Raw genomic sequence first — 13,208 nt, forward strand, 5'->3', positions numbered from 1 at the left:
TGGATTCTTAACCACTGTGCCACCAGGGAAGTCCCCCCCATGGCTTTTCTGGGGTTTTTTCTTGTTCCTTCATCTGGTACATAGCCCTCTGCCTTTTCATCTTGTCTATCCTTCTGTAACTGTGGTTTTTGGTCCACACGCTGCAGGATTGTAGTTTTTCTTGCTTCTACTGTCTGCCCTCTGGTGGTTGAGGCTATCTAAGAGGCTTGATGGGAGGCTCTGGTGGTGGGTAGAGCTGACTTGCTGTGGCGGTCAGAGCTCAGTAAAACTTTAATCCACTTGACTGTTGATGGGTGGGGCTGGGTTCCCTCCCTGTTGGTTGTTTTGCCTGAGGCAACCCAACACTGGAGCCTACCTGGGCTCTTTGGTGGGGTTAATGGCAGACTCTGGGAGGGCTCACGCCAAGGAGCACTTCCCAGAACCTCCGCTGCCAGAGTCCTTGTCCCCACAGTGAAACAGAGCCACCCCCCGCCTCTGCAGGAGACCCCCCAACATCAGCAGGTAGGTCTGGTTCAGTCTCCCCCAGGGTCACTGCTCCTTCCCCTGGGCCCCGATGCGCACACTACTTTGTGTGTGCCCTCCAAGAGTGGGGTCTCTGTTTCCCCAAGTCCTGTCGAAGTCCTGCAATCAATTCCCACTAGGCTTCAAAGTCTGATTCTCTAGGAATTCCTCCTCCCATTGCCGGACCCCCAGGTTGGGAAGCCTGACGTGGGGCTCAGAACCTTCACTCCAGTGGGTGGACTTCTGTGGTATAAGTGTTCGCCAGTCTGTGAGTCACCCACCCAGCAGTTATGGGATTAGATTTTACTCTGATTGCGCCCCTCCTACCGTCTCACTGTGGCTTCTCCTCTGTCCTTGGACGTGGGGTATCCTCCTTGGTGAAGTCCAGGGTCTTCCTGTCAAAGATTGTCCAGCAGCCAGTTGTGATTCTGGTGCTCTCGCAAGAGGGAGTGAGAGCACGTCCTTCTACTCCGCCATCTTGGTTAATCCCCACTCCCCCCCATGGCTTTTTTCATTTTTATACAAGGCACCTCTTTGCCTGCCATGTATGAAGAGAACAAATATTTTTAAAGTGTTCTCTCTGTGCCAGACACTGTGCTAGTACTATTAATATGTATTCTTATTAAATCCTCACAAAAATTTTGTGAAATAGATATTATTATCCCCATTTTCATAGGTGAAGAAAAGGGAATTCAGAAGGCAAAGTAACATGCTGAAGATCACATAGCAAGGACCATGATGAACTAAGTTTCTCTGACTCAAATTAGGTGCTCTGTCCACCATAGCAACAGAAGGGAGGAAAATGTTTCAGAGTCTGAAAGATTTAATTGTACTAGTTACATTTTTGTTTAATTATTGTAGTCAAGCATTTATCAAAATGAATTTCCATTAATTTCATTCATTTGCAAAGGTTTAGAGATTTTCTGAAACAAATTTAATCAAAAAATTTTCTTTTTTTTTTTTTTTCTTTTTAAACATTTTTTTTTTTTTTTTTAGAAATTCACGTTCTTTTATTTATTTATTTATGACTGTGTTGAGTCTTCGTTTTTGTGCGAGGGCTTTCTCTAGTTGCGGCAAGTGGGGACCACTCTTCATCGCGGTGCGCGGGCCTCTCACCATCGCGGCCTCTCTTGTTGCGGAGCACAGGCTCCAGACGCGCAGGCTCAGTAATTGTGGCTCACGGGCCCAGTTGCTCCGTGGCATGTGGGATCTTCCCAGACCAGGGCTCGAACCCGTGTCCCCTGCATTGGCAGGCAGATTCTCAACCACTGCGCCACCAGGGAAGCCCTCAAAAAATTTTCTTAACATTTAAAACTTTTTCAAAATCCTGGATAATTAGAAAATAACCGTTATTTTCAATCACTTTTTTAACCTTAACAGATGAAAATGTTATTTTTCAGTTGCCTTCAGTTCTGTTAAGATTGCTAAAACATAAGTTAAAAGTCAAAGTACAGGCCTCATGATTTGTTTTTTTTTTAACTTTTCCCATTTTATTTATTTATTTATTTATTTATTTATTTATTTATTTATTTGCCACACCACGTGGCATGCAGGGATCTTAGTTCCCCAACCAGGGATTGAACCCATGCCCCCTGCAGTGGAAGCACAGAGTCCTAACCACTGGACTGCCCACGGAATTCCCCTCAACTTTTCCCATTTTACAGTAAGCTCATAATTTCTTTCATTCCCTCTCAGAGAAAACAGCATTTTAACAAAAGTAAACCAATATAGCACCACTGAACCCATAGAAAGTTGTCAGTTTGCTAGTAGTTGCAATTTGTTATGTTCTTGAATAAAAATAAAATTAGATACATAATAAAGATACTATTATTTATGTAGCAATTTCCTTTTGCTTCTTTTTTATTGTCAGTTATCTACAGGTACCCTCCATGCCTTGGGAATCTATGTCAGTCTCTCCTTGATATTCTTTTCTTAGCCTCCAAATAAAAGGTCACTCTCAAGTATCTATAGAGGTCTGGTCCTACTGTAAATGAGTGAGATGTTTCACAGCCAGGCATAGGGGGATCTAGGGACTTTTTAAAAGGAACAATTGTGGTAGGTTCCAGCCAATTTTGTCGTGCAGGATTATGGACTTAGAATTACCCTATCAGAAGCTGGAAATGTAGATTTGATGAGAGCAGTCCTGATTTTCAGAGTACTGTGTAGGCCACACAGAACACATATCTACAGACAGAACTTGACCTATAGACCACCAATTTAAAACCTTTTTCCTAAACTCAGGAGGCCAGATTTAATTTCTTGTTTCCATTGACTTTAAATGAAGCTTTTTGAATGGTTAAAGGAAATAAAATGCTACCATGTTTTCTCATTCAGAAAAAGCTGCTACAGGATGCCCGATTTACTGATGCCCTGGCAATAGAAGGCAGGATTCTTTAACCTACAAGTTACAGTTACTGTATGTATCACTGGTCCAAAATGGAGGTCATTTTGATTTCTAACACAGAGGAACTTGGAAAGTAGCACAGAGGTAATTTGTGTGTAGAAAGAGGAAAAGAAACATGCTTCTTAAGTAAATTTGACAACTTTTTCTCTCACACTAAAGAATTAATCTATCAGTATTCTCCAACTCTATTACCATAAGGATGGTAAAGAAGCAATATTATAGTTTTTAAAAAGAGGCTACTAAGGTAAATTTTGAAGATTTTCCTAAATGGGTCCTTGTTTCTATTCAATTAGCTCTTCAGTGGAAATCAGTGCAAACTGTACCTTCAAGCTCTCATGTGTATTGACATCTTAAGGCCTCTGAGGAGGATACACCTTTTTCATCCAAGGAACAGTTGCATGAGTTATATTCTGTTATCTTGTTTTCTTGGGTCAAATCATACAGTATGTACTATTATAAATAAGGCCAGCTTTAGTTGGATTTGTGCTTAACATGAAGTGCATGTCACCCTTGAACTCTGGTTATATGCAGATGGAGATGTCTAATAATAATCTCCCATTGGGACTTCCCTGGTGGCGCAGTGGTTAAGAATCTGCCTACCAACTCAGGGAACACAGTTTCGAGCCCTGGTCCAGGAAGATCCCACATGTCGCAGAGCAACTAAACCCCTGTGCCACAACTACTGAGCCTGTGCTCTAGAGCCCGCGAGCCACAACTACTGAGCCTGCGTGCCACACTACTGAAGTCTGTGCGCCTAGAGCCCGTGCTCCGCAACAAGAGAAGCCCCCGCAATGAGAAGCCCGCGCACCACAACGAAGAGTAGCCCCCGCTCGCCTCAACTAGAGAAAGCCCGCACGCAGCAACCGAGACCCAACGCAGCCAAAAACAAAAAAACTCCCATCCATTTCCTCCTGAACTCTTTCCTCACCACACACACGCTCACACAGTTTGAAAACAGAGAATCAATGTACATTTTGGAAGCAATGGGACTGAATTGTCAAAGATCCCTGCCAAGTTGCTTAAAGATCTAGGCATGTATGGTTTAACGATCATGGGTTTTGAATTGCAGACCCTGACCAGAGAGCAAACAGTCTGCATGTAAAGTTTGCATGCAATTTTTGCCCAGCTTCTCTAGAGTGAGCACTTAAAATAATCATTTCCTGAACACAACATCCAGAAACAGGTTTGTGCTGATACTAGGATCAATAATGAGAGTGGGCAAAACGTTGACCAAGAGGCTCCAGTGGCTAGAATTTGAATGAAAGCACATATATTACAAAGACCTTTCTTTGGTTAGGATTTACTAGAATATAGTACAAATTCGATTTGGTAGATGGCGATAGAGATGCCACTAAGACTTTCACCTCTTTCAGCGAATTAAATTGTTTTTATGGGGAAGACGTGATGCTGGTCTGGTTGTTGCTAGTCACATTTTTTTAAAATATAAACTTATATATTTATTTTTGGCTGCATTGGGTATTCGTTGCTGTGCGTGGGCTTTCTCTAGTTGCAGTGAGCTGGGGAGCTACTCTTTGTTGAGGTGCGCAGTCTTATTGTGGTGTCTTCTCTTGCTGCGGAGCATGGGCTCTAGGCGTGTGGGCTTCAGTAGTTGTGGCTCGCGGGCTCTAGAGTGCAGGCTCAGTAGTTGTGGCGCACGGGCTTAGTTGCTCCATGGCATGTGGGATCTTCCCGAACAAGGGATCAAACCCGTGTCCCTTGCATTGTCAGATGGATTCTTAACCACTGCGCCACCAGGGAAATCCCGCTAGTCACATTTTAAAATATAGCATTCTGTTGGCAATCTTTGGTAATTTAAGGACCATTCTTTTTTTTTTCCCCTAATTTTTAAATTGTGGTGAAATACATCTTAACCATTTTAAAGTGTCCAGTTCACTGGTATTAAATACGTTCATAATGTGTTACCATTACCACCATCCATTTCCATAACTCTTTTCATCTTGTATATAAAATTGAAACTCTATACTCATTAAACAGTAACTTCCCTCTTTCCTCCCCACAGCCCCTGGCAACCACCATTCTACTTTCTGTCTATGATTTTTGACTAAGTACCTCATATAAATGGAATCATACAGTATTTGTCTTTTTGTGACTGGCTTATTTCACTTAGCATAAAAATTCAACATAAAATTACTATATGACCCAGCAATTCCACTTTGAGATATATACCAAAAAGAACTTGATGCACAGTCTTGAAGAGATGCTTGTACACCCATGATCATAGCAGCATTATTCAAATAGCTAAAATGTGGAAGCATGTATCCATTGACCAATGAATAGATAAGCAAAATATGGTATATGTGTACAATGGAATATTATTCAGCCTTAAAAAGGAAGAAAATTCTGACATATGCTACAACATGAATGAACCTTGAGGACATTATACTAAGTTAAATAAGCCAGTTACAAAAAGACGTATACTGTATGATTTCATTTACACGAGGTACTTAGTAGTCAAAATCATAAAGACAGAAAGTAGAATGGTGGTTGCCAGGGGCTAAGGAGAGGGCAGAATGGGGAGTTACTGTTTAATAAGTATAGAGTTCCAGTTTTACAAGATGAGTTATAGTGATGGGTGGTAGTAATGGTAGCACATTATGAATGTATTTAATACCACTGAATTGGACACTTAAAAATGGTTAAGATGGTAAAGTTTGTTATGCGTATTTTACTACCAAAAAAAAAAAAAAAAAGACCATGCTACTTTAATAGCTCTGTCCCCACCTATTTTGGTTGTTGATGTCACTAAATTACATCTTTAAACACTGTGTGCCCAAAACCATAAACTAATAATTCTTTTAAATGCATTAGTCTCCTAAATGACATAGAAAACAAAATTTAGGGTTACAAACCAAAGTCACAGGGACTTCCCTCATGGGGCAGTGGTTAAGAATCTGCCTGCCAATGCAGGGAATATGGACTCGATCCCTGGTCCAGGAAGATCCCACAGGCTGTGGAGCAACTAAGCCCATGCGCCACAACTACTGAGCCTGCACTCTAGAGCCTGCGAGCCACAACTACTGAAGCCCATGCACCTAGAGCCCATGCTCCACAACAAGAGAAGCCACTGCAATGAGAAGCTCATGCACCGCAACTAGAGAAAGCCCACATGCAGAAAAAAGACCCAATGCAGCCAAAAAAACCCCAAAGTCACAATAATACTAGCATTTTGACTAATAATTTTAAAAAATGTACTAGTCTCAAATCATGTAGATGACAAAAGGAGGAGTTACAAACCATCATTACAATAATATGAGCTTTTATAGTTGCCTATGTGTTTACTTTATTCAGATCTTTATTTCTCCATATGGCTTTGAGTTACTGTCTAGTGTCTTGTCATTTCACCCTGCAGGACTCCTGGAGCACTGCTTTCAGAGAAGGTCTGGTGGTAACAAATTCTGTCCACTTTCATTTATCTGAGAATGTCTTAATTTTTCCCTCACTCTTGAAGGACAGTTTTGCTGGATCTAGGATTCTTACTTGACAGTTTTTTTTTTTTTTTTCTTTTAGCATTTTGAATAGCACTGCCTCTGGCCTCCAAAGCTTGTTTCTGATGAGAAATCTTCAATAATCTCACTGAAGATCCCTTGTATATGATGAATCACTTCTCTCTTGCTGTTTTCAAGATTTTCTTTTTGTTTTTGTCTTTTGAAAGTTTGATTATATTATGTCTCAGTGTGGGTTTCTTTGAGTTCATCTTGTTTGGAGTTCACTGAGATTCTTGGATATTTATTTCATGTCTTTCATCAAATCTGAGAAGCTTTCAGCCATTATTTCACCAAATATTCTCTCTGCTCTTTTCCCTCTCTCTTCTTTTTGGACTCCCACATGTATATGTTGGTCCCCTTAATGGTGTCCTATAGGTCCCTTAGGCTCTGGTATTTTTCTTCTTCAGTTTTTTTTTTCTTTCTGTTCCTCAGACTCAATATTTCCATTTTTCTATCTGCTGCTGAAATCTGCCTTTGAATCCCTCTAGTGAATTTTTCATTTCAGTTATTGTACTTTTCAATTCCAGAATTTCTTTTTGGTTTATTTTTAGGTTTTCTATCTCTTTATTGATATTTTTACTTCATTCAGCCATCATTTTCTTGTCTTTCTTCACCTCTCCCTTTAGTTCTTTGTGCACCTTTAAGACAGTTGTTTTAAAGTCTTTGTCTAGTAGATCTGAAATCAGTTCTGTTTCAGGGATAGTTTCTGTTGATTTTCTTTTTTTTCCTTTGGATGGGCCATACTTTCCTATTTCTTTATATGCCTTGTGATTTTTTGTTGAAAACTGAACTTTTTTTTTTTTTTTTTGTCTGTGCTGTAAGATCTTAGTTCCCTGACCAGGGATTGAACCTGGGCCCTCAGCAATGAAAGCCTAGAGTCCTAACCACTGGACCACCAGGGAATTCCTGAAAACTGGACATTTGAATCTAATAATTTGGTAACTCTGGAAATCAGCTTCTCTCTCTTCCCCAGGGTTTTCTTTTTTTGTTTCTGTTTCTGTTTTGATTGTTGTAGGTTGTCTCTGTGCCAGGGATCTGCTTGAGGTGTAAACTTAATGTTTTCTCAGATCTTTTCTGAGCCCGTGCTTTCCTCTGAGTGTGCATGATGACTTTCTAATTTCCCCTGTATATGGAATTGCTTTTGAATGTCCTACTCTTTCATATCTGTCCCCCAAAAAGAGAAAAAGAGAAAAATGGAAGGAGGAAAAGAATGAGTATTGGCCCTTTAAATCCCCAGAGGTCACTTCAGCTGGAGCGGGGAGGGACTTGCAACAGTGGAGGGAGGTGCAGCTAGAGATCTGGAGCAGCAATCAGTACTCAGGGCACAGATCCCTTATGTTTGGAAGACATGGTTCTTCTTGACCACCTTGGCTCCTGCAAGCTACGTGCAAGCTGCTCCAGGAACAGGTGTACAGCTGCCTGCGATGGGGCTGTGGGTGTGGGATGGGTAGCTGCTACTGTACTAAGAGCTAAAATTGACTGATATTAACTGCACTTTACTGTCCAAGCCTTCCCCTGGAAGTTGCAAGCCTTCAGTAGACTCCAGAGTCCCCACAGTTGCATCAGACAGGTTCTGCCAGAGCAATTGTTGTTTAGGAGGGGAGACAGATTCCTGGTGCTCCCTACTCTGTCATCCTCCCAGAAGTGTCCTAAAGTCCTATTCTTGGGGGATTTGTATTCATAAGAAGATGGCCCTTTAAAGAAAAAAAAAGTTACTCTACATTAAAATGTTTTAAATTCTAGCGCTTTTTCTCTTTTTGAGCTTTTCAAGTTGAAGCAGGGATGAGGGTGGAGTGAGTGGGGTGAATTTGGGCCTGGAGTTGAGGGCTTTGTTTTCTAGACAAAAGATTTCTTTTCAAGACATTTCAAAGGCTGTATTGTAGTGGGATCCTGCCCGTTATGCAGCAATCCCACACTGTTAGACCAGACCCTCGTGGCCTGGCTGACTTTCCTGTTTCTGCTACTCCACGTTGAAGCACAGGCTGCCTGCAAAGCTGTTGCTTATACCATGATTTCAGCTTTGAAAAATTCTGGCATGTTCAGTCTATTCTTTAGAAAAGTAAGAAATGTATACACAAAAATATCCCAGGCTGGTCAATTTACTGCTGGATTGTAGAAAGTCTGTTTTCTCAAAATCATTGAGATGGTTTCAGAACCAGTTGAAGAGAGAACCTGGTTATTCTGCTTACACAGTGTTCAATCCTTGATTCAAAGTGGGGGGATGAGATTATTACAGAGTTGAAAGCAAGACCCTGACCTAGGAAGTAATTCTGAGAATTCCTTGTTATTTTCTGACTCAGCCTGTCTGATCAGAGATCCCAACATAAAACATAGCTTTTGAAGGGAGCCCATGAGCCAAGGTCAAGCTTGCTTTCACCTCACAGTTGGGTTTCTCTTGTCTTTGTTCCTCAGCTCTGCCTCCATCAAAAATAAGACAGTGAGCTTGTGGGTCAAGCAGCTTGTAATTTCTCCAGGCCCATTGTGTGAAGAGAGGAGGAGAAACAACAATGCCTGAAGCTTCTTGAAGAGGTGAATACATTTGGAGGACATGGAATCGTTTGTAAGTCAGACTTTCTTGATCCCAATACTATCAACATTTTGGACAGAAAACTCTGTGTTGTGTGAGGCTGTCCTTGCCCCATAGGATGTTTAGCGGCATTCTGGCCTCTATCCACTAGATGGCGGTAACTCTCCCTACTCACCACCTCAACCAGTCAAGACGAGCAGAAATGTCTCTAGACCTTGCCAAGTGGTTGAAAACCACTGGTGTAAGTTTTCCTAATGAGTATAAAAACCCTACCAATCCACAGTTAAACATAATAATTATTCAGTGGATCAAAGATAACCAAATAAGTGAATGTACCTCCTTTATTTCTCTCTCCTACATAAATCGTTATTTACCATACAGATCCAGGAAGCATCCTGAGATAAGTGCAGGGAAACAAGCAAATAAAATAGGGCTTATCTCACTTTCAATTCATAACTCAAATCTAAATATCTCAAGGATTCTTGGCAAGAAAGAAATAGCTAATGTGCTCAGATTCTTCTCATAGGCAGAAGCATGCGACCCCCCAACATGAGCTGCCTGCCTCTGGCTGTGCTCTGCAGAATCCCCCCACCCCACCCCATTCTCTGGGGGGCACAGTAGCTTCTCTATTCCCAGAACCATACAGCCTCAGTTCTAGCTTTTTTTCTTCCCACCTCTTCAGTTAGAAGCCCTGTTAGGTTCTTCAGGCTGTGGGAATGCTGGCTTTGAAGAGTAGAAACCAAGGACAGTGCCCTTGTTGACTTATTGATGGTGCCTTGTTACTGTGCCATTTGCCACACAGGATGATAAAGCTGACTCTAATAGAAGAAAAATTGATAGCCATTAAATTGACCAAGATTTGAAAGAGATTCCTCTGTGGCCTTTACAGAAAGCCACAGACATGATGATGGGATGGAAAGTATAACCTTTTGCAAAAAAAAAAAAAAAATAGTGGAAATGGGATCATTCACCTTGAATAAGAGATTGAAGATGAATCATGAGATGTCACTAAACCAATAAGCTTATGTTTTCTACCTCTGCCTAAGATATCAAAAAGAAATCAATACATGCAGGATGTGAGGAATTTAAATTTACTGTAGGAGAACATTTCTGATAGTTAATTAAGGTTTATCAACTTTACATGAGGTGCCAGCTCCAAGGGTGGTTTTGGAATCTTCTTTAAAGGTCTTTAAGAATTGCCTGTACTTGATTCTGGCTGCCTGGCTCAGGTAGGGTGTGGTCCTGCAAGGAGAGGAATGGCCTGTTTGGTCTCACTGCTCGGGCATGTGGATGGCAATGAGGTGACAGCCTGTCACTTAGACAGAGCCTTAACTGCATTTTCTGAATCAGGACTAATCAGGTGTGAGTTACTTGGCCAGATTCAACAGATGGAGGTTTTCTCTCTGCTTTCAGTGGGGCTCTGTATGTTTACTTAGATAAGCAGAGCTGCCATTTGGGTTCCCCCAAGCTGATTCTGAGATGGAGGCTATTTTCTAGGGTGACACCTATGGTATCAACACTATGGAAGGAGGGGGGAGAAAGTAGGATCCAGCAGAGGGAGAAGGTAAGCCTTGTAGCAATCCCAACAAAGAGCTCAGCTGACCACATGGAAAGTTCAGAGGCTGGGATGGACCCTTTCAGGTGTCCCCAGTTGAGGCAAGAGGGCTGGGCCTTTATCTGCCTGTGGATGAGCCACTGCCCCTGAAGAAGGCAAGACCTTGGTCAGAGCAGCTTCCTTTAGCCCAGGCACTCCCCAAAGAGGGTTTGACAGCTGGAGGTCTTCTTCCAGCAGCATTCCCACCATGGGGAATAAACCCTCCATTCAGGAAAGGGGACCTGGGGGTGCATCCCTGTGTTCACCACAGGCAGCTTTCCCTACCTTCTACTCACATCTGAGACTTGCCTTTACCCTTTACTTATTAATACAAGAAGCATTTTCCCTCCTCCAGGAACATATCTCCCTTAATCTTGTTCCCATCCAACCCTTGTCACCCTAGTTAGTACACAGAGTAAATGCAGAGTCTCAGATTCTGTTGATTCTGAAATGTATTCTTTCCTCCCTCCCACCTTCCCCCACTTCCTCACTTCCCTCCTTCAACTCTCATCAGGCAGACTCACCTGCTTCCAATTTGAGCCTCGTGACAGCCAGCCTGGATGGCAAGCTACGTGTCAGCTGATTTCTTCCTCTTTGGAGTTTTTCCATTATTCCCTTAATAGCCACATATTCCCCCTCTGCCCTCTGCCAATACCTTGTGTGTGAATTCCCAGGGCAATAGTGCAGCTGGCCTGGAGCCTGGGTTAGCTCAGCCCCTAGCTTGTGAGACTTTGATCACGGCCTGTTTTCTCGATTAGCTGTCTAAAACGAGGAGAGTCCATTGGACTAAGTGATCCCCAACATCTCTTTTTAATTCCAACATTCAATGACTTTTTAATTTGAAGGATTTTCACAAAGGAAAATGGGAACAAAAAGGGATTCCAGATTCCACAGTCTTCACTTCCTATCCCACCCACATAGGAGATTGGAGCCTCCTTTCCCAAATAAATACAAGATGTGGGATTAGTTATGGCACAGTCTGAAGTGTCTGGGAGAGTGAAAGTTTAGAATCCCCAGAACATTTTGGAAACCAGTCTGAACTGAAATCAGAAAATTCTTAGCAGCCCATCTTGCGGCTGCACTTAGCCTCTGCCTGTGAGGCTCTCCTGTGAGGTGAGTGAATGTGAATCAGGACTTGTGTTGAGCTGTAACCCAATTCCTGAAATGCTCAGGGAGTCCACTGCAGCAAGAGTGGTTTCCTGCTGGTTTTATTCTACTGGTCCCCCTCCCCTTTTCTTAATCTTAGAGGATTTAGCTATCACTATTGGTATTTTCTGTAGTCTTTGTCTTTTGTTTGTTTTTTTTGCATGACCCTGGGCCAGGGTAAACGTTGGCCCTTGAAGGGAACTCAGGCTCAGGGGTCCAGGTAAAGACCCTTCAAATTGTCCTTTCTTTTTTTTTTTAACATCCTTATTAGAGTATAATTGGTTTACAATGGTGTGTTAGTTTCTGCCTTATAACAAAGTGAATCAGCTATACATATACATATATTCCCATATCTCCTCCATCTTGAGTCTCCCTTCCTGCCTCCCTATCCCACCCCTCTAGGTGGTCACAAAGCACCAAGCTGATCTCCCTGTGCTATGCGGCTGCTTCCCACTAGCTAGCTATTTTACATTTGGTACTGTATATGTGTCAATGCCACTCTCTCACTTCGTCCCAGCTTACCCTTCCCCCTCCCCGTGTCTTCAAGTCCATTCTCTACGTCTGCGTCTTTATTCGTGTCCTGCCTGTAGGTTCTTAAGAACCTTTTTTTTTTTTTTTAGATTCCATATATATGTGTTAGCATACGGTATTTGTTTTTCTCTTTCTGACTTACTTCACTCTGTGTGACAGACTCTAGGTCCATCCACCTAACTACAAATAACTCAATTCCGTTTCTTTTTATGGCTGAGTAATATTCCATTGTATATATGTGCCACATCTTCTTTATCTGTTCATCTGTTGATCAACACTTAGGTTGCTTCCATGCCCTAGCTATTGTAAATAGAGATGCAATGAATATTGTGGTACATGACTCTTTTTGAATTATGGTTTTCTCAGGGTATATGCCCAATAGTGGGATTGCTGGGTCGTATGGTAGTTCTATTTTTAGTTTTTAAGGAACCTCCATACTGTTCTCCATAGTGGCTGTATCAATTGACATTCCCACCAACAGTGCAAGAGGGTTCCCTTTTCTCCACGCCCTCTCCAGCATTTATTGTTTGTACATTTTTTGATGATGACCATTCTGACCAGTGTGAGGTGACACCTCATTGTAGTTTTGATTTGCATTTCTCTAATGATTAGTGATGTTGAGCATCCTTTCATGTGTTTGTTGGCCATCTGTATATCTTCTTTGGAGAAATGTCTATTTAGGTCTTCTGCCCATTTTTGCATTGGATTGTTTGTTTTTTTTGATATTGAGCTGCATGAGCTGTTTGTAAATTTTGGAGATTAATCCTTTGTCAGTTGCTTCATTTGCAAATATTTTCTCCCATTCTGAGGGTTGTCTTTTCGTCTTATTTACATTTTCCTTTGCTGTGCAAAAGCGTTTAAGTTTCATTAGGTCCCATTTGTTTATTTTGGTTTTTATTTCCATTTCTCTAGGAGGTGGGTCAAAAAGGATCTTGCTGTGATTTATGTCATAGAATGTTCTGCCTATGTTTTCCTCTAAGAGTTGTATAGTGTCTGGCC

General features: G+C 41.9%; 1 protein-coding gene across 1 annotated transcript in view; it reads left to right on the forward strand.

Moving 5' to 3' along the window:
- The window catches only part of CLHC1 (clathrin heavy chain linker domain containing 1), a 78,884-nt gene that overhangs the window by 42,372 nt on the left and 23,304 nt on the right, over positions 1 to 13,208 (forward strand). The window contains exon 12 of the transcript XR_009506575.1: positions 8,824 to 8,971. The gene's annotated coding sequence lies outside the window, so the exon portion shown is untranslated. The remainder of the gene's footprint in view (positions 1 to 8,823; positions 8,972 to 13,208) is intronic.

The sequence above is a fragment of the Balaenoptera ricei genome, chromosome 13, assembly GCF_028023285.1.
Source record: "Balaenoptera ricei isolate mBalRic1 chromosome 13, mBalRic1.hap2, whole genome shotgun sequence".
NCBI classification, from domain to species: Eukaryota; Metazoa; Chordata; class Mammalia; order Artiodactyla; family Balaenopteridae; genus Balaenoptera; species Balaenoptera ricei.